General features: G+C 45.3%; 1 long non-coding RNA gene across 2 annotated transcripts in view; it reads right to left on the bottom strand.

Moving 5' to 3' along the window:
• LOC117347848 overlaps window positions 1-27,022 on the bottom strand; it is a 132,935-nt gene that overhangs the window by 48,728 nt on the left and 57,185 nt on the right. The window contains exon 3 of one of the 2 annotated variants that reach the window (XR_004536856.1): window positions 17,235-17,335. The exons of the other annotated variant lie outside the window; for it this stretch is intronic. This is a non-coding gene — a long non-coding RNA (uncharacterized LOC117347848). The remainder of the gene's footprint in view (window positions 1-17,234; window positions 17,336-27,022) is intronic. 2 annotated transcript variants of the gene reach the window in all.

Here is a 27,022-nt window from a genome sequence, read left to right on the forward strand (position 1 = left end):
AATCAGCAACTGATCGCTGCTGCCTCTACCCATCCCCCCGCACCGGTTATGATCACGGCAAGAGAGATACCTAATCTCTCCTGCCGCGATCCCCCTGAATTTTGCCCAGCAGGAGAGATGCTCCCCTTCTCTAACCTTAGAAGATGGCCAGATAGACGGGTCCTCCCTCCCTCTGTCTGACCCGCCTTCCTCTGATTGGTGGGCCTGTCTCTTCCTGGTGAATTGTAGGATGCACTGGGGAGGGCCTAGGGCCTGATTGGCCCAGATGCCTAAGGCCATGTCCATAGGAGGGGCCTTAGGCACCTAGGTCAACCGGAATTGGCCTAGGTGTCTAATGCCCCTCCTATGGGCGGGGCCTTAGGCACCTGGGCCAACAAGAATCTTAGATCACCAGAGATAGGTTCAGGCAGTTCTGATTTTCCCGTGTTGAATGTAATGGAAGTAAAAACAGGACTGGCTTATTTAGTTCCTGATAAACAGGAGCTATCTGGTTATCCTACTAGTGATCCCAACAGTCTTCTGTTTTGACTCCACCAACCCTATGTTCTCCCTAACTTCCCACTTCTGATCCCAATGTTGTTCCCTCAGTGCCAGCTTAACTCAAAGCTGAGCCACTGATTCAGAGTGCCAGTGATAAAAAGACCAAAATCCCCAGCCTGGCTTACTGAAGTGAGGTTTGATGGCAGCTTCGGAGACTGAGAAGTATGACCAATGCTTGGCAGACTTCTTATGGACTAAATCTTGTAAATGGCAAAAAAACACAATAGGATCAAGGATGGAGTGGTCTTCAATGGCAACTTCAGTAGTTGGGAAGTAGGACCAGTGCCAGGCAGATTTCTACAGTCTGCATCCCAAAATTGGAAGGGAGAGGCAGAGATTAAGTATACCTGTGTTTAATCATGAAGAAGTAGAACCTGTGTAGAGTGCCAGTCTGTGTAGAGTGCCAGTCTGGTCACCTTGTTGGACAGACTGGATAGACTGTGCAGGTCTTTATCTGCTGATATGTACTATATATGTTACTTTGATTCCCTTTTTTTCTATTCATCCAATCAGGTAGGCTGGGATATAGAAATTGGACCTGCCTGCTGCATAACCCCTGGCCACCCCACAACCTGCTGCATGTCACCCTTTCCCTCCCCTCTCTCCCCCTCCATGGCATGCTGCATTTCAGACAGAGCCCAGCTTGAATGCAGAGACCACTTTAGGACTACCCTCACATGTTCCCCAATTACCTCTCCCCCCCCACCCACAAGGCACACAGAATGTTCTTCCTTTGGGGGGGGAGGGGAGAGCCTCAAATCCCTGGTGATCTACTGAATCCAATGCCAAAAATTCTTCCACTTATCAAACCCCAATCCATCTTCTCCTTGCCACCATTGCATCATCTTGGTATCCTTCGCCTGAGAACCTGAACTCATCCCAAGGGTCCCAGGGGCAATGGCCAAAAACGATCTCCAGTAAATCCTGTCCTGGCAGCTGCCTTCTTCAAAATAGGGCCACTGACCCTAATCTCACAGTACTGCCACTAGGGGTCAACAGTGACATTTTGAAGAAGTCATCAACTTGGGCAGGAGTGAATGGGGATTATCCACAAGGGAATTCTGGAACGAGTCAGGGTTTGAAGAAGGGTAGAGGGGGGCTGACTGGCTAGAAGGGAACTGGGTGTGTGAGGTGAAGAGATGGGTTCAGGATGCCACAAATCCCTTGATCCAGACCTGGTATGTACAATCAATCGATGATATGTGTATTAAACTGTTTAGGAACCCAAATGAACTAAATAAATGCTAATGAATGCACATCCCTAGTATTTACAGAGTTCAACATAGATGGGATGAAGAGGAAAGATATTGGTGACAAGAACAGTAGGTTGGTTAGGGTCAAAACTGTTGAGGAATGCAAAGAACTACAGAGCGACCTGAACAAACTGTGCGAGTGGGCAAAAAGATGGCAGATGAGCTTCAATGTGGAGAAATGTAAGGTCTTGCACATCGGGAAAGGGAACCCCATGTACAGCTATACGATGGGAGGAAGGGAGATGGGGAAAGGCACCCTAGAAAAAGACCTGGGGGTATTGGTGGATACAACAATGAAGCCAGCGGCGCAATGTGCAGCGGCCTCAAAGAAAGCGAACAGAATGCTGGGCATAATCAAAAAAGGTATCACTACCAGAACGAAGGAGGTCATCCTGCCATTGTATCGAGCAATGGTGCGACCACATCTGGAATACTGTGTCCAATACTGGTCGCCGTACCTTAGGAAAGACATGGCGATACTTGAGAGGGTCCAGAGGAGAGCAACTAGGATGATAAAGGGAATGGAGAACCTTTCATATGCCGAAAGGTTGGACAAACTGGGGCTCTTTACCCTGGAAAAGCGGAGACTGAGAGGAGACATGATACAGACATATAAAATCATGAAAGGCATAGAGAGGGTGGATAGGGACAGATTCTTCAGACTAGCGGGGACAACAAAAACAAGAGGTCACTCAGAAAAACTGAGAGGGGACAGATTCAAAACGAATGCAAGGAAGTTTTTCTTCACTCAGAGGGTGGTGGACACCTGGAACACGCTTCCAAAGGAGGTAATAGGACAGAGTACAATACTGGGTTTCAAAAAGGGACTGGATGACTTCCTGAAAGAGAAGGGGATTACAGGGTATAGATAGAAGGTTACTCTACAGGACAAAAGCGAAAAGCATATGTGAGTTTTAGGGTAGGAGCACTATCAGGTCCTGGACCTGAGGGGCCGCCGCGTGAGCGGACTGCCGGGCACGATGGACCTCCGGTCTGACCCGACAGAGGCAAGTCTTATGTTCTTATGTTCTTATATACCACCTATAGCCTAAGTGGTTTTACATTCAGGTACTCAAAGCATTTTTCCCTATCTCTCCTGGTGGGCTCACACTCTATCCAACGTACCTGGGGCAATGGGAGGATTAAGTGACTTGCCCAGGGTCATAAGGAGAAGTGTGGGATTTGAACTCACAGCCTCAGGGTGCTGATGCTGTAGCTCTAACCACTGCACCACACACTCCGCCTATGGCTGGAGCAGGTCTCAGAGGGAACAGGTGAGGTAGACAGGGGTGCACAGATGCAACAACGGTAAGGCAAAATAGGAAGAGATAAGAAAAGGGGCATTTTAACATAGAGGCAGGAAACGGGTCTTATGTGCCCATATCTAGCAATGACCCTGAGCTGGTTGCAGTCACAGTAATAGGATGGGGGAGGGCTATGCACAAGAATTCATATACTTGTGTAATGAATATGCATGCATTACTTTTATATCTAGCGAGGTGGCAAATGCAAATATATTTCATCTAAGAAGGTGGGCGATTTATTCCTGAGCTTGGTGGAAGCTTTACTTTTAGGACCTTCATACACTGGGATTCACAAATCACTCTTCACACAGAATGATTTGTGTTCCAATAAAGTCTCCATTGTACATAAACCTACAACAGTAATAATTTGGAATACAGCACATTGCTTAGGCAAGGAAACTGACACTCCATTTGTCATGACCACAGCATTTAATCACTCAGGATCTCTATAGACCTTTATGATTCTTCCTCCTACTGACTTGGTTTAGAGGAATTCCATTTATGTTCTTCAGATACCCACGTATCTGGAAATCCTGCCTCTCATCCTGCACCTCTGCTGGCAAGATTTATCCCCTGTTTAGCGTATTTTTGGTATAACTTCTCTCTTGCAGAACAATACTGTGCTGGCCTGTAGCTACACTCACTGGATAGGTCAAGTTGTTTCTCTTCAAGTTGTTGCTACTCTCTTAAAACGTTTAAAGGGAGGCTCCATTCCTTTCCTGAGAATTAGGGAAAAGCAGGTCCGAGAACCAAGGGAATCAGGTTCAATTCCCACTGCAGCTCCTTGTGACTCTGAACATGTCACTTGACCTCTATTGCTCCAGCTGCAAAATAAGTACTTGTATATAATATGTAAGCCGCTTTGGTTGTAACCACAGAAAGACAGCATATCACATCCCATTCCCCTTGCCTTCTCTTGCTAGGCCCTCTAATTCAAACACCTTCCAAATATATTTGACACGAGAGCCCTCACTGCTTCCCTAAAACCCCTGGGCAATGTTATCTCACTGGCTGCAGGGATGGGATGCAGCCAGTGGCGCAATAAGGGTGAGCAGCGCCCGGGGCAGTTCGATAAACGGCACCTTAGCGTAATTGGCATGCGATCGGTGGCCGCTGACAACTGCGCCATGTATAGAATCTGGGCTAGAATGTCTTTAGGGCAGAAGTGTTGCACCAGGAAATATACTGTATCTCGTTCACTGCTGAGTCTCTGTGTATAGATACTGCCACGCACATGGAACAAACATCGCACTTTAATCATCTCAGTTAATGAAAATCAAGATGGTTTTCCATTTTAAATGTTGCCATGACACTTATAATCAAGCGATAAATGTGTTTTAGTAATCAGTACATAATCAGTCTAGGTCTTTTTAATAAGATATTGTATGCTTAATATAAACATATTAATAGGAATTTACCCAAATAGCAAACATGGATGACTTTATGCTTCACTTGTAGTCATTTATTTTGTTTATATTCTGTCTATAGAAACAATGATCTAGATAAATTATAATAGCACACCAGACCCAGATGTTCTTTCAAGTCAGAGATGATTTCTGGCGATCTTACAAAGAGCTCTCCTCACCCCCCAACTATGTGGTTACAATAGAACACACAATCAAAACACAAGCAAAAAAAAATTACATATAATATACAAACATCCAAAAATGACAACACAAATAGCTAACCTCACAAATAAGGCTGTTCTAACACCTCAGCTATTAGGATATAAGTTTCAAGTTTTTTTTCAAGTTTATTTAAAATTTGATTTATCACTTACTCAAAATTCAAAGTGATTAACAAAACTAAAATTACAACTTTCCTGGGAACAGTGCATTAACTTACAAAGCGGCTGCCGCGCAGCAGCAGCCCCGAAGCCCTTTAAATCTCTATGGGCTTCGTGGCCGTTAGCGCGGCTTTGTAAAAGAGGCTGTTAGACATGACGCACACGACATATGCTACCAAAGGAAAAGGGGGGAAAACAAATACAATTTTTGATAGAAAGAAGACCATATAGGGAGTAAACAAAAGGGAGAGCTAAAAACAAGAAGGCTCAAAATGTCGGAAACATAATCTAGCGCATTAGCAGTCAAACGCATCTTTAAAAAGAAAGCATTTTAACTTGCTTTTAAATTCATCTAATAAACATAGAAACATAGAATATGATGGCAGAAAAGGGCCATAGCCCATCAAATCTGCCCACTCTAATGACCCACCCCCCTGATTTTACTCCCTTAGAGATCCCACGTGAATATCCCATTTTCTCTTAAAATCTGACACGCTGCTGGCCTCAATCTGTTCCAATGATGAGGTAGACTGTTCCAATGATCAACAACCCTTTCTGTGAAGAAGTATTTTCTGGAATCACCACGAAACTTCCCTCTCCTGATTTTCAGCGGATGCCCTCTGGTAGTCGAGGGACCTTTAGGACAGAAGATATCATTTTCCACCTCAATACGGCCCGTAACATACTTGAACGTCTCAATCATGCCCCCCCCCCCCCCTCTCTCTTCGTTCCTCAAGTGAGTACAGCTGCAATTTATTTAGCCTTTCTTCATACGTGAGATCCCTGAGCCCCGAAACCATCCTGGTGGCCATTCGCTGAACCGACTCAATTCGCAGCACATCTTTCCGGTAGTGTGGTCTCCAGAACTGAACACAATACTCCAAATGAGGTCTCACCATGGATCTGTACAGCGGTTTTATGACTTCAGGTCTCCTGCTGACAAAACCCCTACGGATACAACCCATCTTTTGCCTTGCCTTGGAGGAAGCCTTCTCCACTTGATTGGCAGCCTTCATGTCATCACTAATGATCACCCCGTTCCGCCGTGGTCCTAGCCAAGGTCTCACCATTTAGTGTGTAAGTTTTGCATGGAATTCTCTTACCCAGGTGCATTACTTTACACTTTTTAGCATTGAAGCTGAGCTGCCAAGTCGATGGCCACTGTTCCAGTAGTAGTAGGTCCTGTGTCATACTGTCAGACAAAAAACTTTTGCCTACTATGTTGCATAGTTTGGAGTCGTCGGCAAACAAAGATACTTTTCCTCTAAGCCCTTGGGTCATATCACCTATGAATAAGTTGAATAGAATCAGGCCCAAGACCGAGCTCTGTGGCACTCCACTGGTCACGTCTGACGTTTTGGAGGGGGTACCGTTTACCACTACCTTTTGAAGTCTACCGCTTAGCCAATTCCTAACCCATGCAGTTAGTATGTCCCCTAATCCCAGCGATTTCAGCTTGTTCAATAACCTGCGGTGTGGGACGCTATCAAAAGCTATGCTGAAGTCCAAATATATTACGTCCAGAGACTCCCCGGCATCCAGTTGTCTAGTTACCTAGTCAAAGAAGCCAATCAGATTAGATTGGCAGGACCTGCGGCAGTTCGGGTAGAGGAGTGATGGCATCGTGGTAGGGGAGATGAGGCATCTCCCCTGCCGCGATGCATCACTCCCCCCACACACACACACAACATCGGGGCAAGAGGGAGCCCAAGCCCTCTTGCTCCGCGGCAGCTGCAACCCCCCCCGACTCGATCAGGGCAAGAGGGAGCCCAAGCCCTCTTGCCCCGGCCAACCGTGGCACCCCCGACTCGTTCGGGCCAGGAGGGAGCTCAAGCCCTCCTGGCCCAGGCGACTCTCTACCCCCACCCCCCACTAAATTACGGGCAGGAGGGATCCCAGGCCCTCCTGCCCCCTATGAACCCCCCAACATCCGCCCCCCCTAGAACCCCTGACCGCCCCCCAGCCGACCCACGACCCCCCCGGTCGACCCCCACGACCCCCCCACCCCACCCCCCTTCCCCATACTTGTTTTGCAGTTGGCTGGACAGACGGGTGCCCAAACCCGCCTGTCCGGCAGGCAGCCACCGGCAGAATGAGGCCGGATTGGCTCAGCCATCCCAAAGGCCCGCCCACAAGTGGGGCCTAAGGTGCCTGGGCCAATCATAATAGGCCCGGGAGCCTTAGGCCCCTCCTGGGGGCGGGGCCTGAGGCACATAGGCCGGGGAGGGGGGTTCATTGAGGGCAGGAGGGCCTGGGATCCCTCCTGCCCGTAATTTAGTGGGGCGTGGGGGTAGAGAGTCGCCTGGGCCTGGAGGGCTTAGGCTCCCTCCAGGCCCGATCAAGTCGGGGGGGGTCGCGGCTGCCGCAGGGCAAGAGGGCTTGGGCTCCCTCTTGCCCCGATGTTGTCGGGGGGGTTTGTTGGTTTGACATGGCAGGAGGGCTTGGGCACCCTCCTGCTTGGATCGTTGTGGGGGGGGGATTCTGTAACCGGTGTTGTTTTTGACAGACACCAGTTACAGAATCCAGCTTTTAGGCGAAGGACTGGCTCCTCCTTCGCCTAAAAGCCCTTCTGTTGGAAGTTTGGGGCTTAGGCGTTTTTTTGTTTCATTATGGTTAAAAAGTGTAGACGTGGTGTGGGTGTACTTTTAGATGTAGTGGAGATTGGCTGTTTAGGCAGAGGAAGGCCATAATCAAAACATGGATGTTTGTTTTGGTTATGGACACTTTCCCAGCTTCTGGGTTGAACGTTTAGAGACTTAGGCCAAAAGGGGATTTAGACGCTTTTTTTGATTATGCCCCTCCACCTTTTCTGTCAATTTAGCTAAAAAGGGAATATTAGTGATGGGTCTGTAATTTGATATTTCAGCTGAGCTGATTTTATGGTCCTTTATGATTGGGTGAATGGTTGCTTCCTTCCAAGAGTTAGGCAGGATGTTTTGCTGTAGACTTTCATTAATTAGAGTATGAATAAATGGGCCAAAAACAGAAAAGTAACATTTAAGAATGGAAGGCGGAATAGTTTCTCCTTGAGAACCCTTGAAGTTAATACTCTTAATGAGGGATTCGATCTCGTTAAGACTTGTACGGTTGAATTGAGAGCATTTTGAAGAAAGTGGAATTGGATTTATATGGTGTGGGTCTTGATTTTGTGATTTAATTAGGGTAAGTTTTTTCCTGATGATATTTTTCTTGTCTTTAAAATAAGCTGCAAGTTCCTGAGTTGTGGGCAAGTTGTTATTTATCATGCTTTGGTTTTTAGTTTGTGTTCTTATGGATTTTAATACAGCATAGAGGGCAGAAGAATTTTTGGCTTTTTTAATTTGAGTGGAGTAATATTTCATTTTTGCCTGGTTTATTTTTTATTTGTAGAAGCCTGATTGTTCTTTAAAATTATCCAAGTTGATTAGGGATTTGTTCCTTCTCCACTTATGCTCTAGTGATCTAAGCGAGTTCCGCCATGTACCATGGGTTCAAATGTTACCAAACTGAAATTATTCTAATCTGGATAGAGGCTAATTCTTCCATTAATGAGATTGTGGAGGCCTTCCATTGATCTAGATCAGGGCTGCCCAAGTCCCATCCTCGAGATCTACTGGCAGGCCAGGTTTTCTGGATATCCACAATGAGCATGCATGAGAGAGATTTGCAGGCAGTGCAGGCAAATCTCTCTCATGCATATTCATTGCGGATATACAGAAAACCTGGCCTACCAGTAGATCTTGAGGACCGGATTTGGGCAGCCCTGATCTAGATGGTCATCAATGGTGGAGGTATCTGTGGCGGAGAATTCTAATTTAAAGGATGATGCAATTGATTCTCGAGTGAGGTTGCTAAAGTCCCTAAATTTGATAGTTTTGGGTGTTATTTTAAGATTGACATGTGGGGCTGTATAGTTCAAGATAGTGATCTGACAATGGGACTGGAAAGCTGGGACCTAGAGCATAATTAGCGACTGCAGAATTGGGAATTAGAATCATGTCTATTGTGTGTCCTGCTTGGTGTGTAGGGTCTGTTAATAGCAGTGGCGTACCTAGCATTTGTGACACCCGGGGCCCATCATTTTTTTACATGCCCCCCCCCCATCTGTACGAAAAACATGATTTTTAGTAACAATCCACATGTCATACATGAGTACCTAGGAAAAGGCAGCATCTTACAAACTGCAGTGACCAGTACAACATCAATACACCCATTGTAAAACTAAGCAAGCCAGACTAGTACAGATTAATCCTGCAGTCAAGCCTAACAAAAAAACATGTCTTTCGAACACATAGAACACAGAAAACACCTTCGCCTAGTATGGAATATGTAATCACAAACTAACCCCTCCCTCTTTTACAAAACTGTAGTGTGGATTTTAGCCACGGTGGTAACAGCTCTGAGGATCATAGAATTCTGAGCATCAGAGCTGCTATCATCACAGCTGGGCTAAAAAACGCTCCACAGTTTTGTAAAAGGGGGATAAAATAGAAATACATAGACAAAGGTTAAATTGAACCAGTAAGAAGCTGGACTCTGCATACAGTGCACCACAGAAACAGTGACACATGTCTCCTAAAGCAATAAAAAAATAGAAAATTTTTTTCTACCTTTGTCTTCTGTGGTTTCTGCTTTCCTTATCTTCTTGTAACTCTCTTCCTTCCATCCATTGTCTGCCGTCTCTCTTCCCCTCTATGGCTTCTTCTCTCCTTCTATGCCCCTTCCAGAAACTGTATGCCTCCCCCTTCCATCTCTCCATTCACCCCATTGGTCTGGCATCTCTCTCCTCTCCTTCCCTCTCCCACACCTTTCCTCTGCAATCCCTCTCCCTTTTTTCCCTCATTTTCCTTTTCAATTTATTTTCTGCATCTGTCTAGATTACATTCTTACTACCCTCTCATCAATGTCCTTTTTTACTGTCTACCTAAAGCTTGCCACCTCTTTCCCTCACCCCTCCAGTGTTTCCCTAACTCAATCCTTTTCTCCGCATCATGTGCCCTCCTTTTATTTATCCCCTCCTTCCATCATGTACCCTCTTTCTCTAACCCTTCAATCTAGTACCTTCTCCTCTCTCTGTCCACTTCCATCCAGTGTCTGCTCCCCTCTTTCTCTCCTCCCATTTCCTTCCTGCATTTGCTCCCTTATCTCTCCTATCTGCACTTCCATCCAGCATAGGCTCCTCACTACCATCTAATGTCTGCCCTTTCTCTCACCATCCACCCCTCTACAATCAGCATCTGCCCCATTTCTTTCCCTCCAATATCCTTCCCCCTTATGTCTCTTCCCCTTATGTCTCTGTACATCAATTCTATCAGCACCACCCTTCCCCCTTTCTTTCCCTCCACCACTCTTCTATTCCAGCAATCCTGCTCCTTTCTCTCCCTTCATGCAGCAAGGTCCCACGATGGCTGTAGCTGCCGGATGCCAGTCCACCCCACTCCGATGTACTTGCTCTGGAGCGGACTCAGCAGCCACATGCTGGAAGGTCCCACGATGACTCGTCTGCTGGCTCTGCTCCAACAAACGCAGGGAGTTGTGGCAAAGTCTTGCAATGACTGCCATGTCCACCCCCTCTGACATAACTTACTTCTTCCGGATCAGAGCCGGCAGACGAGTCATCACGGGACCTTCCTGCACTTCAGTGCGGCTGCCGACTCTGCTGCAGAGAAAGTAAGTCAGAGGTAACGTGACCATTTATTTTTTTCATCAAAAGGGGACATCTATTAATTGACTGTGTATCCTTTCTTTCATTTATTTCTTTCTGCACTCAGGCCCAACAATTGTCCCTTTCTAGTCCCTCCCTCCTTCCTTCCATGTCCATGGTGCCCCCAGTGCCTCCTTCCCGTGTCCTTGGTGCCCCCAGTGCCTCCTTCCCGTGTCCTTGGTGCCCCCAGTGCCTCCTTCCCGTGTCCATGGTGCCCCCAGTGCCTCCTTCCCATGTCCATGGTGCCCCCAGTGCCTCCTTCCCGTGTCCATGGTGCCCCCAGTGCCTCCTTCCCGTGTCCATGTGCCTCCTTCCCGTGTCTATGTGCCCACAGTGCCTCCTTCCCGTGTCTATGTGCCCCCAGTGCCTCCTTCCCGTGTCCATGTGCCCCCAGTGCCTCCTTCCCGTGTCCTTAGTGCCCCCAGTGCCTCCTTCCCGTGTCCTTAGTGTCCCCAGTGCCTCCTTATGTCCCCCCCACTGCCTTCCAGATTTTGTCCACCCCCAAAGCTAGCCTGCCTGTCTTCCTACCTATCTCCCTCCCTCCCTGCTGTGCTAAAGCCAGCCAGCTTCCCTGCCTACATCCTGCCCTCCCTGCCGCGGAAAAAAGAAAAAAAAAGCTTCTCCCCTTCCTTTCCCCCGGTTCGCGCCTGCAATCTTACCTCCCCCCGCCGACAAGAAGTCTTTCCAACGTCAATTCTGACATCAGAGAGGACATTCTGGGCCAGCCAATCACTGCCTGGCTGGCCCGGAACTTCCTCTCCAAGGTAAGATTGCAGCGGCGCGGGCCGGAGGATAGGAAAGGCAGGAGGACCCGGACCTAGCCAGCTGTGCACCTCCCCAAGCCGTGCAACCGGAGTGGACCACACTCCGCCCCCCTTGGTACGCCACTGGTTAATAGTGCACATTTCCAACGTATGGTTGTTGTTAAGACACTTCAAATTGTGTTTTTTCCTTGTATCTACAGGCTACTGAGAAGATGACAGGGATAACTTGGCATCTTTACTTTGCTTCCCTCATAAGCACTCTTGGCTTTCTTTCACCATTTTTGAAACCTCTCCATTGGGACTCCCTAAATATTCTGATTCAACAGTATCCTTAAAGGATACTCCACAGTGAACCATCTGCTCCTGGGCAACTGTCAGTTCCCCCCCCCCCCCCCATCTTAGCTGAAAAGCTCCTCTATCTCCTTTTTAAACATTAGTGCCAGCAGCCTGGTTCCACCCCGGTTAAGATGGAGTCCATCCTTTCAGAATAGGCTCCCCCTTTCCCATAAGGTAGCCCAGTTCCTAACAAATCTCTGTACAATTGTCTCAACCATTCATTGAGACTTCAGAGCTCTGCCTGCCTCTTGGGTCCTGCGCGTGGAACTGGAAGCATTTCTGAAAATGCTACCCTGGAGGATCTGGATTTCAGCTTTCTACCTAAGAACCTAAATTTGGCTTCCAGAACCTTCCTCCCACATTTTCCTATGTCATTATATATACCAAGACAGCTGGGTCCTCCCCAGCACTACCTAAAATCCTATCTAAGTGATGCGTGAGGTCCGCCACTTTCACACCAGGTAGGCAAGTGACCAGGCGATCCTCATGTCCACCAGTCACCCAGCTATCTACGCGCCTAATGATTGAATTACCAACTATAACAGCTATCCTAACCCTTCCCTCCTGAGCAGAAGCCCCTGGAGACACATCCTCAGTGCAAGAGGATATTGCATCTCTTGTTGAGCAGATCTGCTTACTCTATACTGCTATATGAATAAAGATTAAAGTCCCACAGACTGCAAAACAGTGGGGCTCTCCATTTCAGTAAAAAGTTTTCAGTTTGGTTTGTTTATTGGCTTCTGAATTATTCAGATTATTCATTTCATTTGTTCCTATTCAAGACAATTGGGCAAGTAATTTTCATTTCCAATCAAACTTGCCTAAATGTGCTGACATGATCCTGCAACTGGGGGATCAACAGTGCCATGAAGAGCTCATTGCAACAAAAGAGCAGGGAGAAGTCGCTGATGTGGAAAGAAGACTGAAAGCCGCCATGAAAGATTTGTACCCCATCTTTGGCTGCTTGACCCATTGAATCTCCCTTACCTACGGCCCTGAATAAACGGACTTGCCTAACATTAATTCAGGAATGGGGTAAAAACAACAAACTTTGCCCAAACCCAAGTGAAACCGAGCAGAAGTAGTCCTAGACAGAGAGGTCAGGTACACATGCTGGGAGGGTGCAATGTCATGACAAGAGAAACACAACTGGCAGGCAGATTTCTGCTGTGCACAAAGCATGAAGTGAGCTGTGAGAATTATAAATGACTCATTCTTCTCATGGATCACAGGTCATTTCCCTGGCTCTGACTAATGTACTATTGATTGAGATGAATGGCAGGGCAGCCTGGTCCAAATGTCATTTAAGGATCCCATCTCCAAAGGCTAATTGATGTGTAGAGAGAGCACATACAGTTGTGCTAGATCAGTAAGAAGTACTGATTGTGTCTTGTGGGGAGGGTGGGGAGACTGACTGAAGCACATATGCTGATAGTATCCATGAAATGGGAGATAGAAGAAGATGCAGCCAGTTCAGCAGGTGCAGTAGAAGTGGAAGTTGAACGGTTAGAGCAGGGGTAGGCAACTCCGGTCCTCAAGGATTTTCAGGATTTCCCCAATAAATATGCATTGAAAGCAGTGCATGCAAATAGATCTCATGTATATTCATTGGGGGAAATCCTAACAACCCGACTGGATTCTGGCCCACATGAACCAGAGTTGCCCATACCTGGGTTAGAGCAATGAGCTGAGAACCAGGAAAGCCCAGGTTCAAATCCCACCACCATTATCTTGGACAACATTGCTTCAGGTACAAATAGACTTTAAGCCTTCTGGGAAAAGAAGAATAACTACTGTAGCTGGAGTTACTACTGCAAAAGTGTGAATTAACTTCAAGATTTATTTATTACATTTATATTCCACTCTATCAATCTGTATCTAGGTTAGGGATCTCAAAGTCCCTCCTTGAGGGCCGCAATCCAGTTGGGTTTTCAGGATTTCCGCAATGAATATGCATGAGATCTATGTGCATGCACTGCTTTCAATGCATATTCATTGGGGAAATCCTGAAAACCCAACTGGATTGCGGCCCTCAAGGAGGGACTTTGAGATCCCTGATCTAGGTGGATGACAAATAAACATACATATTTTATTTATACCAAACTAGGGTTCTCAGATTTTTGCATCTGGAAAAAGAGGATGTATGACCCCGCCCCAAGGCCCGTCCCATTCTGCCCTCCAACCCCAGCCGCACGCAAACCTCATCTCTTCAGGCCAAGTCTGAAATGCATCTACACATTTGCAGATACAACGTGATGGTGTTGCGTGCCTGCAACATCACCGCGTCGCATCCGTGCATGTGCTGGCACACTCCAGACTCGGCCCTGATCTCAACAGCTTTTCAAAACCTAGACGAAGTGCCAGGTTTTGAAAAGCCGTCCGAATGCACGGACAGCCCTCTATAAAGAGAACATGTCCGGGTACATCCGGACGTCTAGTAACCCTACACAAAACAATCTTAACACACAACTTAAAACTATACAATTTTCGAGGGTGTACTGAATAGTTCTCAGCCCAGCCAAGAAGGGAATGACATGAAGCCATGAAACTTATGAGTTATTCCACATACTCACCCCTAAGGTCAACACACTTGGTGCTTCTTTTACTAAGCTGCGCTAGCGGTTTTACCGCACGCTGCATTGCTGTGCGCACTAACCCCATACTATGCGCCAAGAACTAACACCAGCTCAATGCTGGCATTAGCGCTAAGCGTGCGCTACAACTAGTAGCACAGCTTAGTAAAAGGAGCCCTTGGTACATTGTGTCCGAATTTTCGGTAACCCTGCCAAAAAATACTCAGATGTCTGGTCACTGAATGCTGCTGCGATCACCTCCAAATCACTCAAAAATTGCCGCCCTATCAAACTCTTTTTAAGGTTTGGAAACAGGAAATAGTCAGCTGGAGCAAGATCTGGTAAGTAGGGTGGATGGTCTAGAGGCTTAAAGGGCTGGATTCTGTAATGGGCTTCTTAAAAACATAGGCGCCTATTGAATGTCAATCACACTTAGGCGCCCATTACAGAATCGTGCTTAACAGTGCCTAACTTAAAACTCATATAACCTCACTTATCAAACCTGAGTGTATAAATATTACGTAATGCTCCAACTTCATCGATCGTTCTCACAAAAGAAAAAATTAGAATCAATTTTTATAAGAAAAAAGGCCTCAGAAATACCTCCTCCGCCCTTGATAACAAATCTGGCAGGAATTCCGGTGAAAAATAATCCTCACTGGCCTTAATACATAATAATTTGATAATAAATAATTTAATGTATTTTTTTAGAAGTTTTTTCTTTCTATATAAATATCGATTAACTCCATGAATTTCATACTTAACTTAAATTCATCACAATTTCAATTTGACCTGGGAGTTAATGATCCAACATGCTTCACAATTGTATTGCTTTATCAAGGATCTCCCTGTGCTGGTGAGGTGAAGGACCTTGAGCATCTGCGCATGCTCAAGGCCTGCTGGCTCCCTCCCACTCTGGTATTTTCGGGGTCCAGCAAGCCTTGAGCATACACAGACACTGAAGGCCCTTCACCAGCACAGAGTGTTGGTAACAGTTTCCAGAGCATCGGGCCTATAAGTGTGATGTTGGTCTGGGGCAGGGGGGATCGGTTAGTGGAGGATAGGATTGCCCAAGCCACTGTTCTTCAATACTCCAGCGCTGCCGGTGGCCTCCTCTGTGCTTCCTGTTTTCGCTTGGGTGGACTGCAGCAAAGAAATGGTGCAGAGGAGGACAGCAGGCAGTGCAAGAAAATCACTCCCATTCTGGCAACCTCTTTGTAGCTTTCATGGTGAGAGGGGCTTCAGAACTCAGTGGAAGAACATTTGGTGGAACCGGGGAAGGGTGGGGGTGGGGAGGGAGGGAGTAAGAAAGAAAGGAGAGATGCTGAATGGGAGGGGCAGAGAGAAGAGGAATGGGGATACATGAATGGAGGGGAGAAGAAGGAGATGGTGGCACTTGGATGGAAGTGGAAAAGGAGGGAAGAGATTGTGCACATGGACGGAGGAAAGGGGAAGAGATGGTGAGATGGACAAGAAAAAATGGAAGAAAACTGAATATGTCAATATGAATATATCAGTGTCAAAGAAGGATGTAGTGCAAAAAGGAATGGAAAGGAAAGAAACAAATGCATATGGAGGCCTTGGACAAAGCATTATGAGCACAGATGGAACAAGATGACCAGAAAAATAAAATCGCAAGATAACAAAGGTAGGAAAAATGTTTTTATTTTCAATTTAGGATTAAAATATGTCAATTTGGAAAATTTATATCTGTTGTTTTTATATTTTGGACTGTTCAGGAAAAAATGCATTTTTTTTCTATTTCTTTTGTGGTATACTGTGTGCAAAGTCTGACATATTAGGGTTTCATTTATGTACAATAGTACTTTTTATAGGTTTGTATTTGAAAAGGTGTTTTTTTTTTTTCTGTTTTCTGCATGTATGACTGAGATCAGGGTTCTGGTGAGGATAAAAGTCCAGAAACTTTGTTTGGTGTTGAGGCCCCAAGTAGGAAAATATCTGTCAGTTCTACTTCAGGTTTTTAGGACTTGAAACAGCCCAACTGAAAAATTAGTGATTACTTATGGCATGATCCCTGAGAAATGACACTCATGTACCTAGATTTCTAATTTCAGTTTATATTCAAGTCAAATTTTTTTCTCTTTTTTTGGGGAAAAAAGGTTACCTCGGTTTATATTCGCATATATATGGTATGTTTGTGATAAGCGCCTATCTTTTGTAGATAGGCATCTATCTCCCAATTGATTTTTTTTTTCCAATTATGTGTTTGTTAAAGCTTATAATTAAAGCCAATTTACTAATTAAGTTAGGCGCCTCATAGAATTTCCCCCCAAATGTTTATTTGCAATGCCTTAGAGCCGGAGCCAGGTCAGGTTTTCAGGATATCCACAATGAATATGTATGAGATGAATCTGCATGCACTGCCTCCTTGAGATGCAAATCTATCTCATGCATATTTATTGTGGCTATCCTGAAAACCTGACCTGGCTCCGGCTCTCAAGGACCAGAATTACCTACCCCTGCCTTAGTCCCATAAAGTACCTTTCTGCTTTGAGCAGGGAGATGCGGGGGAAAAAATTAAGACTGTGGGGACAGAGCTGAAAAATGCAGGGACGGTCAGGGGATGGGGATGAAAAATGTGCTTCACTGTGGGGACAGAAATGAAATGCGGAGACAGGGAGGGGATGGGATCGAATCTTTGTCCCTGTGTCTCTCTCTAGTGCAGTGGTTCCCAACCCTGTCCTGGAGGACCACCAGGCCAATCGGGTTTTCAGGCTAGCCCTAATGAATATGCATGAGATAAATTTGCATAGAGTAGAAGTGACAGGCATGCAAATCTGCTCCATGAATATTCATTAGGGCTATCCTGAAAACCTGATTGGCCTGGTGGTCCTCCAGGACAGGGTTGGGAACCACTGCTCTAGTGTGCACTGTAATCAGGATGCACCTGAAAAACCTCAAAAATGTGTTCTTTTCTGCCCATATTTCTTTGTTAACGACATGCAATGACATGTGATATGTCTTTATTTCCCACCTCTAGTAGCTGGCTTGGGGAAGCAAAGATGGCAGAGGAAATAGGTGCAAGAGACATCAGAAAGTCCTGGAAAGAGAACAGTTTTTCAGAGCATCAAAGTCCTTAAAGCAAAAAAAAAAAAAAAAGATTCAGAATGAGTCAGCATGAAGTTTTTATGTTTAACAAATTTCTGTTCAATTAATTTTTGGCTGCTTTCTATTCTGTGCAAGCTTTTGTGATTCCCTCGGGGCTAACAGTTATTTTGTATAGCATTAAATATTATTGATTTGAAAAGTGAGATGTAAAACAATGAGCATGTTGCAAGAGCCTTCTGGTCATGAGCAGTGTTAAACTTTTTAGCATCTCTCTATCTTATACACTTTTCTTACATGGAAACATAGAAATGATGGCAGATAAAGACCATCTGCAGATATTAAAATGATTTAACTGGCCATAAACAGCCACCGACCAGTTAAATCACTTGTTCAGGGCTATTGGCTAATTTTCACTGGCTAATAATCCTTTTAGATAGCCGCGGTAGAGATTTCTACCAAATGTCAGCCAGGTAAATGCTATGATGCTCATAGGAATTCTATGAGCATCGGAGCATTTATCTCACCGGTTCGCGATAGAAACCTTTAGCGCAGCTTTGTAAAATCCAGTGTTATTCTTGTATTACTGCTGAAAATTAGCACCTAAATGAAAACCAGTTATCTGGGGGGCATCCCAGGGGAAGAGTCAGCACTTGACCAGTTAAGTACTGATAGTCAGCATTTAACCAGCCAGGGTAACCACATAAATGGAACTACATAAAACATAGTGCTATCTGGATATCAACTTAAATGACTATGTGTTAGCCGGCACTGCATGGCCTGGCATTAAATAATGCCAGCAGTTATCAGCAAAATGCTCATCATTGCTAGCTGAATATTTACCCCCACATGGTATATCTAGTCTGTCCAACTCACCAACTGCTACATTCTACAATCCAGTTTTCCACCACTCTCTGGGTGAAGAAGAACTTTCTTATGTTTGTACGGAATCTATCCCCTTTCAATTTTAGAGAGTGCCCTCTCATTCTCCCTACTTTGGAGAGTGTGAACAACCTGTCCTTATCTACTAAGTCTATTCCCTTCAGTACCTTGAATGTTTCAATCATGTCCCCTCTCATTCAAGGTACTGAAGGGAATAGACTTAGTAGATAAGGACAGGTTGTTCACCCTTTCCAAGGTAGAGAGAACGAGAGGGCACTCTCTAAAGTTGAAAGGGGATAGATTCTGTACAAACATAAGGAAGTTCTTCTTTACCCAGAGAGTGGTGTAAAACTGGAACGCTCTCCAGGAGACTGTCATAGAGGAAAACACCCTCCAGGGATTCAAGACAAAGTTAGACAAGTTCCTACTGAACAAGGACGTATGCTGGTAGGGCTGGTCTCAATTAGGGCGCTGGTCTTTGACCAAAAGGCGCCGCATGAGCAGATTGCTGGGCATGATGGACCACTGGTCTGATCCAGCAGTGGCAACTCTTATGTTCTTATCCCTTCCCCTCCCTTACAGATCCACTTTGCTTGTCCCTTGCCGATTTGAATTCAGATACCATCTTTGCCAAGAGTCTGTTCCATACTTCCATCATCCTTTCCAGAAAGAAGTATTTCCTCTTAGATTACTTCTAAGTTTATCATCTTTTGGATCATATTGCCTCTCGTTCCAGAGCTTCCTTTCAATTGAAAACGACCCACCTCCTGTGCAGTAATGGTTGGTCTTTGCGTGCAAAAATTTTCCTCTACATCTAAAGTGGTGGCAAGGCAACCACTAGATCAAACCGGCTCCAGTGTTTGCCTTCTACTTGTGGGTATGACTATGAGCAACAGTAAATGGATCCCCCTGTTAGGGGCTGCTGCATATATTCAAGAGACCCTCATTAGGCGGTCTAACCAACAACTTGTAAACAATAACCAATTAACCACTAGCAGAGACAGGAGTTTCACAAATGATTTTTTTTAACTATGGTTACTTTAAAATGATCTAACTCAGTGGTTCCCAACCCTGTCCTGGAGGACCACCAGGCCAGTCGGGTTTTCAGGATAGCCCTAATGAATATGCATGGAGCTGATCTGCATGCCTGACACCTCCATTATATGCAGATCTCTCTCCTGCATATTCATTAGGGCTCTCCTGAAAACCCGACTGGCCTGGTGGTCCTCCAGGACAGGGTTGGGAACCACTGATCTAACTGACTCCCTCATGGTCTTTTTGCTTTCTTTTTGCCTCTAAGAAGCCTCACTGGTTGAGCTGCTGCCTCTGCACCCAGAGATTGTGAGATCAAATCCCAGGGCTGCTCCTTGTGACCCTGGGGCAAGTCACTTAGGGCTCCTTTTATGAAGGTGCGCTAGCGTTTTTAACGTATGTACCAGATTAGCGCACGCTAGCCGAAAAACTACCGCCTGCTCAAGAGGAGGCAGTAGCGGCTAGCACGCGCTATTCCACGCATTAAGGCCCTAACAAGCCTTCGTAAAAGGAGCCCTTAACCCTCCAGTGCCCACCGCTTATGGAATGCCAAAGCAACAAAAAGGCAGCATACAATTCCCTTATTTTCATTTTGCCTGCATTATAGGGATGTGCATTCTTTTTGAAATGACATGGGACATATCAATAAAATCCCTCCCCCCCATTAAAAAACAGGGGAAAAACAAAAATGTGGGTATTTTGTTTGTTTTTTTCAAGTGGTGTTACTAGTTCTGCACTCTTCTAAAACAGTGTGCACTATTTGCAGTGAGGGTACCCTCTTTCTCAAGAGTAAGGGCATGTGTGACCCATTGTACAAATGCCCACTGTTGGGAAAGAACGCCCAGTCTTTGAAATTAGAGCATGTTCTTCACATATACTGTCGTATACCCTCTTTTTGAAAGACTGCACTCTTAACAGTATTGAGCCCTTCAAAAAAGCAAACAAAATGAAAGTTCCCAGAAACAAATTTTTGGGGCCTGAGCACCCCTACTACCTTATCAAGATTTTGCATCTAATTTGCCAGTGCTTATGCCATTTCCTACATTTCTTTATTTCTTTCAGTAACTCGATTGCTAGCTTAATATTTTTGGTGATCCCATGGCTTTTTAGGTAAATTAATTTTTCCCAACATACATAAGAATAGCCTTACTGGGTCAGACCAATAGTCCAGTAGCCATCCTCATGGTGGCCAATCCAGGTCACTAGTGCCTAGCAAAAACCCAAATAGTAACAACATTCCACGCTACCGATCCAGGGCAAGTAGTGGCTTCCCCCATGTTTGTCTCCAGTGCTGTGCTAATTACCATAAAAAGTAACTAGTTACTTTTACTAGTTACATGGGATAAAAATTAACTAGTTACTGATTTCAGTTAATCCTCACTAAGGGCTCCTTTTTCAAAGATGCACTAGCGGTTTTAGCACACGCTAAAATGCGTACGTTAGCCGCTACCGCCTCCTTTTAAGCAGGCGGAAGTTTTTTGGCTAGCACGCGTGCGCTAAAAACGCTAGCGCACCTTCGTAAAAGGAGCCCCCCAAATGTAAATAGTTACTTTACTAGTTACTAAACAAAAGTAACTAGGTAAATTAATAGTTACTTTGTTTATTAATTATAACTATGTGAACATTATAACAACGAGTACATTATTTTCAAATGAGTTTCTCATTGGCTCTGAGCATTACAAGCATGTCAAAATGCTCGTTGGTTAAACTGTTCCTGCATGGTGTACGAATCTGTCCACCGACACTGAAGAGTCTCTCCACTGGTGGAGGCTCATATTATTCAGAATAAACACTTCTTTCGCAGTTGGATAGCACAGGAGACTGGATAGAACACGTGCAGCATCATTCAAAAAAGAGGCCTAGTTCTGACTGCACAGTGTTGTCCCCTTTATTTGATTCACAGAAGCTGGTCTCTTCATTGGAAGCTGGTGCTGCATTAGGAGTTGTGTTTGCAGCCATCAACCTGAGCCTGCATTGCTTGCATTAGCAAGTATTTGGCAGGAGCTGTGGCAGCATCTGACTGCATCCAGCACAATTTGAATTCTGGATGTGAAAGACTTGATGCTATCAAATCATCCTTAGCTTCAAGTGGACCAAAGTGCTTAATGATTCCATTCATTAGAGCTTAAGAACATAAGAATAGCCTTACTGGACTAGACCAATGGTCCTTCTAGCCCAGTATCCTGTCTTCACAGAGGCCAATCCAAGTCCCAAGTACCTGGCAAAATCCCAAATAACAGCATCTAGGTCAAATTCCTAGTGAAAATCACTGAAAGCTGCAGTAGGTGCTTAAAAGGTACAAAAATAGCAGCAATGCCAGTAAGGACTAGCACATATTAACTACCATACAGCTCTATGAAGTTAAAGCACTCAATATAAGCAAAATATAATAATAATGATAATCAGTGAAGATGTATCCTCAGTGCGACTAGACTAGCATGAGGGGCAATGCAAAACTACCTTATCATTATATTTTGCTTATATTGAATGCTTTAACTTCATAGAGCAGTATGGTAGTTAATGTTTGCTAGTCCTTACTGGCATTACTGCTATTTTTGTACTGATCTAGGTCAAGCAGTGGTTTCTCCCATGTCTGTCTCAACAGCAGTTTATGGACTTTTCCTCCAAACTTTTTTTTTTTTAACCAGTTACATTAACTTTTCTTACCACATCCTCTGGCAACACATTCCAGAGCTTAACTATTCTCTGAGTGAAACAATATTTCCTCCTATTGGTTTTTAAAAGTACTGCTCTGTAACTTCACCGAGAGTGTCACAAACACTCCTCAGAGCGGAATTGAAAAGTGGCAAACACTTTGATCTGACGTGTCCCTTACTACCAGGGGTATCTTCAGGTCTTCTACTTGGCCCTAGGTAACTGCCTAGGACTGGGAACAAAGGTAAGAGCAGGTTTCAACCAACCCAATACAAACACTCAGGCAGAATCTCTCCAAGTCAAGAATGATCTTTATTCTGACCTCAGTGGTCAAAAGGGTATAACAAAGCAAAACACATTCAGCTTTTCACAATAAGAAATCAGTTTTCACAATAAAGTCAAAAGAAATCATATGTCTCTGGCAAACCGTACAGAGCATACTATGAGCTTCAAATCCAGCTCTAGTCCAGCACTACAATAGCGATTCATCGGCATTCAACTCTTTGCCTGAAGGCATAGACCTCAGCCCTGATTGCAATGAGTTACAACCAAATGTGTTTTTGAAAAGAAAAAAACAAAAAAAACACATATCCTTGTATTGCCTGAGACCATCCACTCTGGCTGAGCCTTCAAGTTACCCTTGCTTGCCAGAAACGAAACTTCTTTTCTGTGCCAGTTTATTTATAGGCAAGAACAAGGTATTCACAGCACAGTGCATATAAGAATGTTATAATCCCCAGCAGCAGATAGTTTGAACATTCTCTCTGAGGCACCAAACAGCTTTTCTTCAGGCTCCCTGGTCACTGGAGCAAACCTTTGATAGGCAGCACAGCTGAACAATGTTCTGTGATTGCTCTCTACCACGTCAAACACAGTGGGGTTTTCAGCATACAAAAACATTCACTCTGTCTCAATGCCTTTTGGCCCAAACTAGACATACAGTTAACAGATAGTAAAAATTCAGGTAAGTGACTACTTTTTAGCAGAAATAATGTCCACAAAAACATAAAGCAAACTTTGAAAGGGAAAAAAATCACCAGCTGCTTCACAGCTACTCACTGCTTTAGTTAGTTTCCATGAACTCTGCCTGGTCCTCGGAAGTAGGGCAGGCTTGCTGGATTTCCATTTCCATGAAATCCTCTGGAGCAGGAAAGTTGGAAGTAGGGCAACTTTCTTCTACTTCCTGCATGAGCCAATCTAATACTTCAGAGTCTGCTTGCTTTCTCCAAGGCTCCTGCCTTGCTCATCCTGCTGGAGTGCTTCTGCCACGTCACTCTCTATTCCCCTTACTGCTTCATCCAGCCTGCCTTTAACCAGCCCAAAGCCACTACCCTTCAACCTCTAGAGGGGGATGGGCTTTGGTTTCACTGTAGGCAGCCTCAGCTCAAGCTTCTCTTGACTACTTTGCCTTATTCTTACAGGGATAGCCACCTTGGCTTTAGCTGCCCTAGCTGAGCTACTAAAAAGGTGCAAATGTGTTTCATAGCCAACCTGTTCCAGGTTACCACTGTTCCTATAGCATGGATAAGGGAGGTCAGACTCAAGTTTTCACTAGAGCTTATCTGGTCAGCTCTTCTGCACAGGATCTTCTTGGCAGCTCTAGGCGCAAAACCAGCACGGGGGCTTGGTTTGTCACAAGTATCTCCTAGTCTTTGTAAATCCTGATGCAGTAAAAAAAAAATCAATCTACTTAAATCCGTTCTACTCCACTCAGGATTTTGTAGACTTCAATCATATCTCCCCTCAGCCATCTCTTTTCCAAGCTGAAGAGTCCTAACCTCTTTAGTCTTTTCTCATACGAGAGGAGTTCCATCCCCTTTACCATCTTGGTCGCTCTTCTTTGAACCTTTTCTAGTGCCGCTTTATCTTTTATGAGATAATTGAGACCATAACTGAACGTAATACTCAAGGTGAGGTCGCATCATAGAGTGATACAGAGGCATTATAACATTTTTAATCTTACCATCTCTTTTCTAATAATTCCTAGTATTTTGTTTGCTTTCTTGGCCACCGCATCAACAAATGGGCTGGCAAATTTGAACGAAGGCCTGATGGAGGCAGTGGTGTAGTGATGGTGGGTGATGCCCGGGGTGGTGGAACTTGTCCCCCACCCTATTCTCTGCCTCCCGCTCCTTCATGACTCCCCCTGCCACATGCGCACCCCCCTTCCCCCAGCTTGCACAGGGATAATTAAAGAGGTACGAGGGAAGCGGTGCATGCATGCAGCAGGGGGGATTGGAAAGGAGGGGGGGTCAGAGAAGAGGATGGGTGCCAGTGCCCCTACCAAGACCACATCTGGATTGGACCCCTCCCCCCCTTTACTATGCCACTGGATGAGGTAAGATGTGCATGCAGGGAAGAAATTGTTGGCAGAAGAACTCCCATGAAACACTGGTCTTTATCCTGCAGTGTGTTCAGTGCCATAGCAATCAGTTTCATCACCTTAATATACTCTGCCATGAAAGCAATTTCATTTGATCGGAAAGCTGTTAGGGAAAGTTTCTCACAGATTGTCATTGAGCACAGTTTCAGACTTCTTCACAATGGAATATACTTTGCCAACAGCATAATAGAATGAATTTCATCTAGTAACATTTGGTACAGCAAGTGTGGTTTCCAAAGTTTTGAACACTGTTTCAGTTGTCTGTGGACTTGTACTATTTTTGTTCCAGAGGGCACTGTATTTCATCAAGGATCTATGGCTTAACTTCTTGTAATTTGCATCTTCATTGGCCCCTTCTGAATCAGACACAGCAATGAAGTTCATTGTGTGGGTAATACAACGATGGTGAGATGGAAGTGCATACTCTATTGCTTCTGCATCTGTTTGGTTGTCTAGGATGTCTGCAATGTTTGTGAAGATCACTTCTCTATTGTCTATTTGTGAGGGCACAACTTGTGTTGGTTCTACGACATTGTTTCTGTCTCTGAGAACGCCTTAATAAAGTTTGATCTGATGTCAGTAACTGTGCAGAGAACTTTTATCAGTGATACGAAATTTGGAGTGGATCTTCTCAAATGTGGATGCACTCAGGTTGAAAGAATGTTGTCCTCACAAAAATGAACATGCCAATGTTGCAGACTTTCATTCCAATGTGCTGATCTCGATCCAGTATACGGTGACTCAAAAAAAGCTTCTATTGTGGGAGGTCCATATGCCAGCTGTTGTTCAGACTTCAGTCAGAAGTGTCAGCTTATTCTGAAGGTCATCTTTCATCTTACAATACTGGTCTTCAATGTGTCCAGTAAGAGCCTTGCGAGTCAATACGATTTTGCCTGGTTGAAGACCAGTGACCAACTGAATTAATTCTGGTGACTCAATCACTGAGAAGGCTTGCATGTTCCCAATAACAATATTCATGATGAGATCATTGACCCTTTTCTGTGACACAATGATGCCCCCGTTACTGCTCTATGAAGCAGCCAAAGCTTGCTGTTTCTTTGGCAGGGATTCTGATGCATCTGACAAAAAACAACTTGCTGATCTTTTCAATGAAGGCAGTTTATCATGCGCAGCTGGGTGGATGTTTTGCAGATGCTTCTTAAGATTTGCTGTAGTATTGATTGCACAGCTGTAGGTCTGCTTAGAAGCTGGCAGACATAGGTCTTTGTCACTGCCTCCTTTTTATCTCAGAGTGATAAGATCTTATGTTCACAGTAGTCCTTGAGCAGCAGGCAGGAGAGGAGAGAAAAGGAGAAGGTGAACAGGAGAGGAGAGGAGAGAAGAGGGGAAGAAGGAGTAGGAGAAGGCAGGAGAGAGTAAGGGGCAGCGGTTAGAGGTAGCTCCACCTACCCCTCCCCCCCCCGACATCATCCATGGAGCTCCCCCTTAAAAGCGGAGGGGCCAACGGTGCTCAGCTAGAGCTTGGGCAGGCGAGCAGGAGAGGAGAGAAGAGGGAAAGAAGGAGTAGGAGCAGGAGATAGCAAGGGGCAACGGTGAGAGGTAGCTCTACCTACCCCCTGACATCATCCACCGGAGCTCCCCCTTAAAAGGAGAGGGGCCAACGGCGCTCAGCTAGAGCTTGGGCAGGCGAGCAGGAGGCAGGAGAGGAGAGAAAAGGAGAAGGAAAAGGCGAACAAGAGAGGAGAGAAGAGGAGTAGGAAAATGTAGGAGAGAGCAAGGGGCAGCGGCGAGAGATAGCTCCATCCACTCCCGACGTCATCCACCGGAGCTCCCCCTTAAAAGGGGAGGGGCCAACAACGCTCAGCCATTTGGCGCATGTCAAAGGTGAGCGTTAAAGGCACTCACCTTAGCAAGAGCACCTTAAGAAGAGACAAGTCACTGCACTGAAGAAACACCAGGGAAGGACACCTACACAGGCAAGTACCACAAAGGGCAACAGGACAGACATGAACAGCAGATAAATAAACACAGCAGTCGCAGAGGACAAACACAGCAGACACTGAGGACATACACAAGAGAAGCAGGGGTAGTAAGCATATAATTAGGAGAGGAACTACACAGTAACAGCACCAAGGACGCTATACACAGCGGGAGAAAGCATATAGGGAAAAACAAGAAGCACATAAGACATGGGAAACAAGGAGAAGCCACTTCAGACAACAGACCGGCAAGTGGACAGCAATGGAAGCAGCAGATAGAAGCAGGATGATGAGCTACCCAGTCTTCTGCACCGTTTGTCATATATATGATTACCTCCCTTCTGGGAGGTAGTCTTATGTATGCACTCGATGCGAGAAACTGGATGGCCTGAAGAAATAAGTCAAGCTCCTGGAGGGCAGAGTACTAGAACTAGAAGCACTTCGAGCAGTTGAGGAAGAGATCAGAGAGGCTGAAAACTTAATGAAAGAGAGGAACATTGAAGAAGAAATCAGGGAGGCGGAGAACATCATGGAAGAGAGGAACATCGAAGAAGAAGTCAGGGAGTTAGAGAAGTTCATCAAGGAGGCATACAGAGAGGCCGTGGAACAACAGAGGAACTGCCAAGATACATCCACAGAGAGTGAGGACCAACTGGAGGACAATCACAAGAAAGGACTAGATGACACAGCAGCAGGACCTGAAAACAGCAGGGGGAACCCACAGGAAGAAGAGTCCAGTGCAGGCCAATGCCGAGGAGGAGGAATGATGGAAGTGCATTGAGGACACAGACCTTCGGCTAGAGAGACAAGAGAAGATAGAGAAGA

Source organism: Geotrypetes seraphini, chromosome 13, assembly GCF_902459505.1.
Source record: "Geotrypetes seraphini chromosome 13, aGeoSer1.1, whole genome shotgun sequence".
NCBI classification, from domain to species: Eukaryota; Metazoa; Chordata; class Amphibia; order Gymnophiona; family Dermophiidae; genus Geotrypetes; species Geotrypetes seraphini.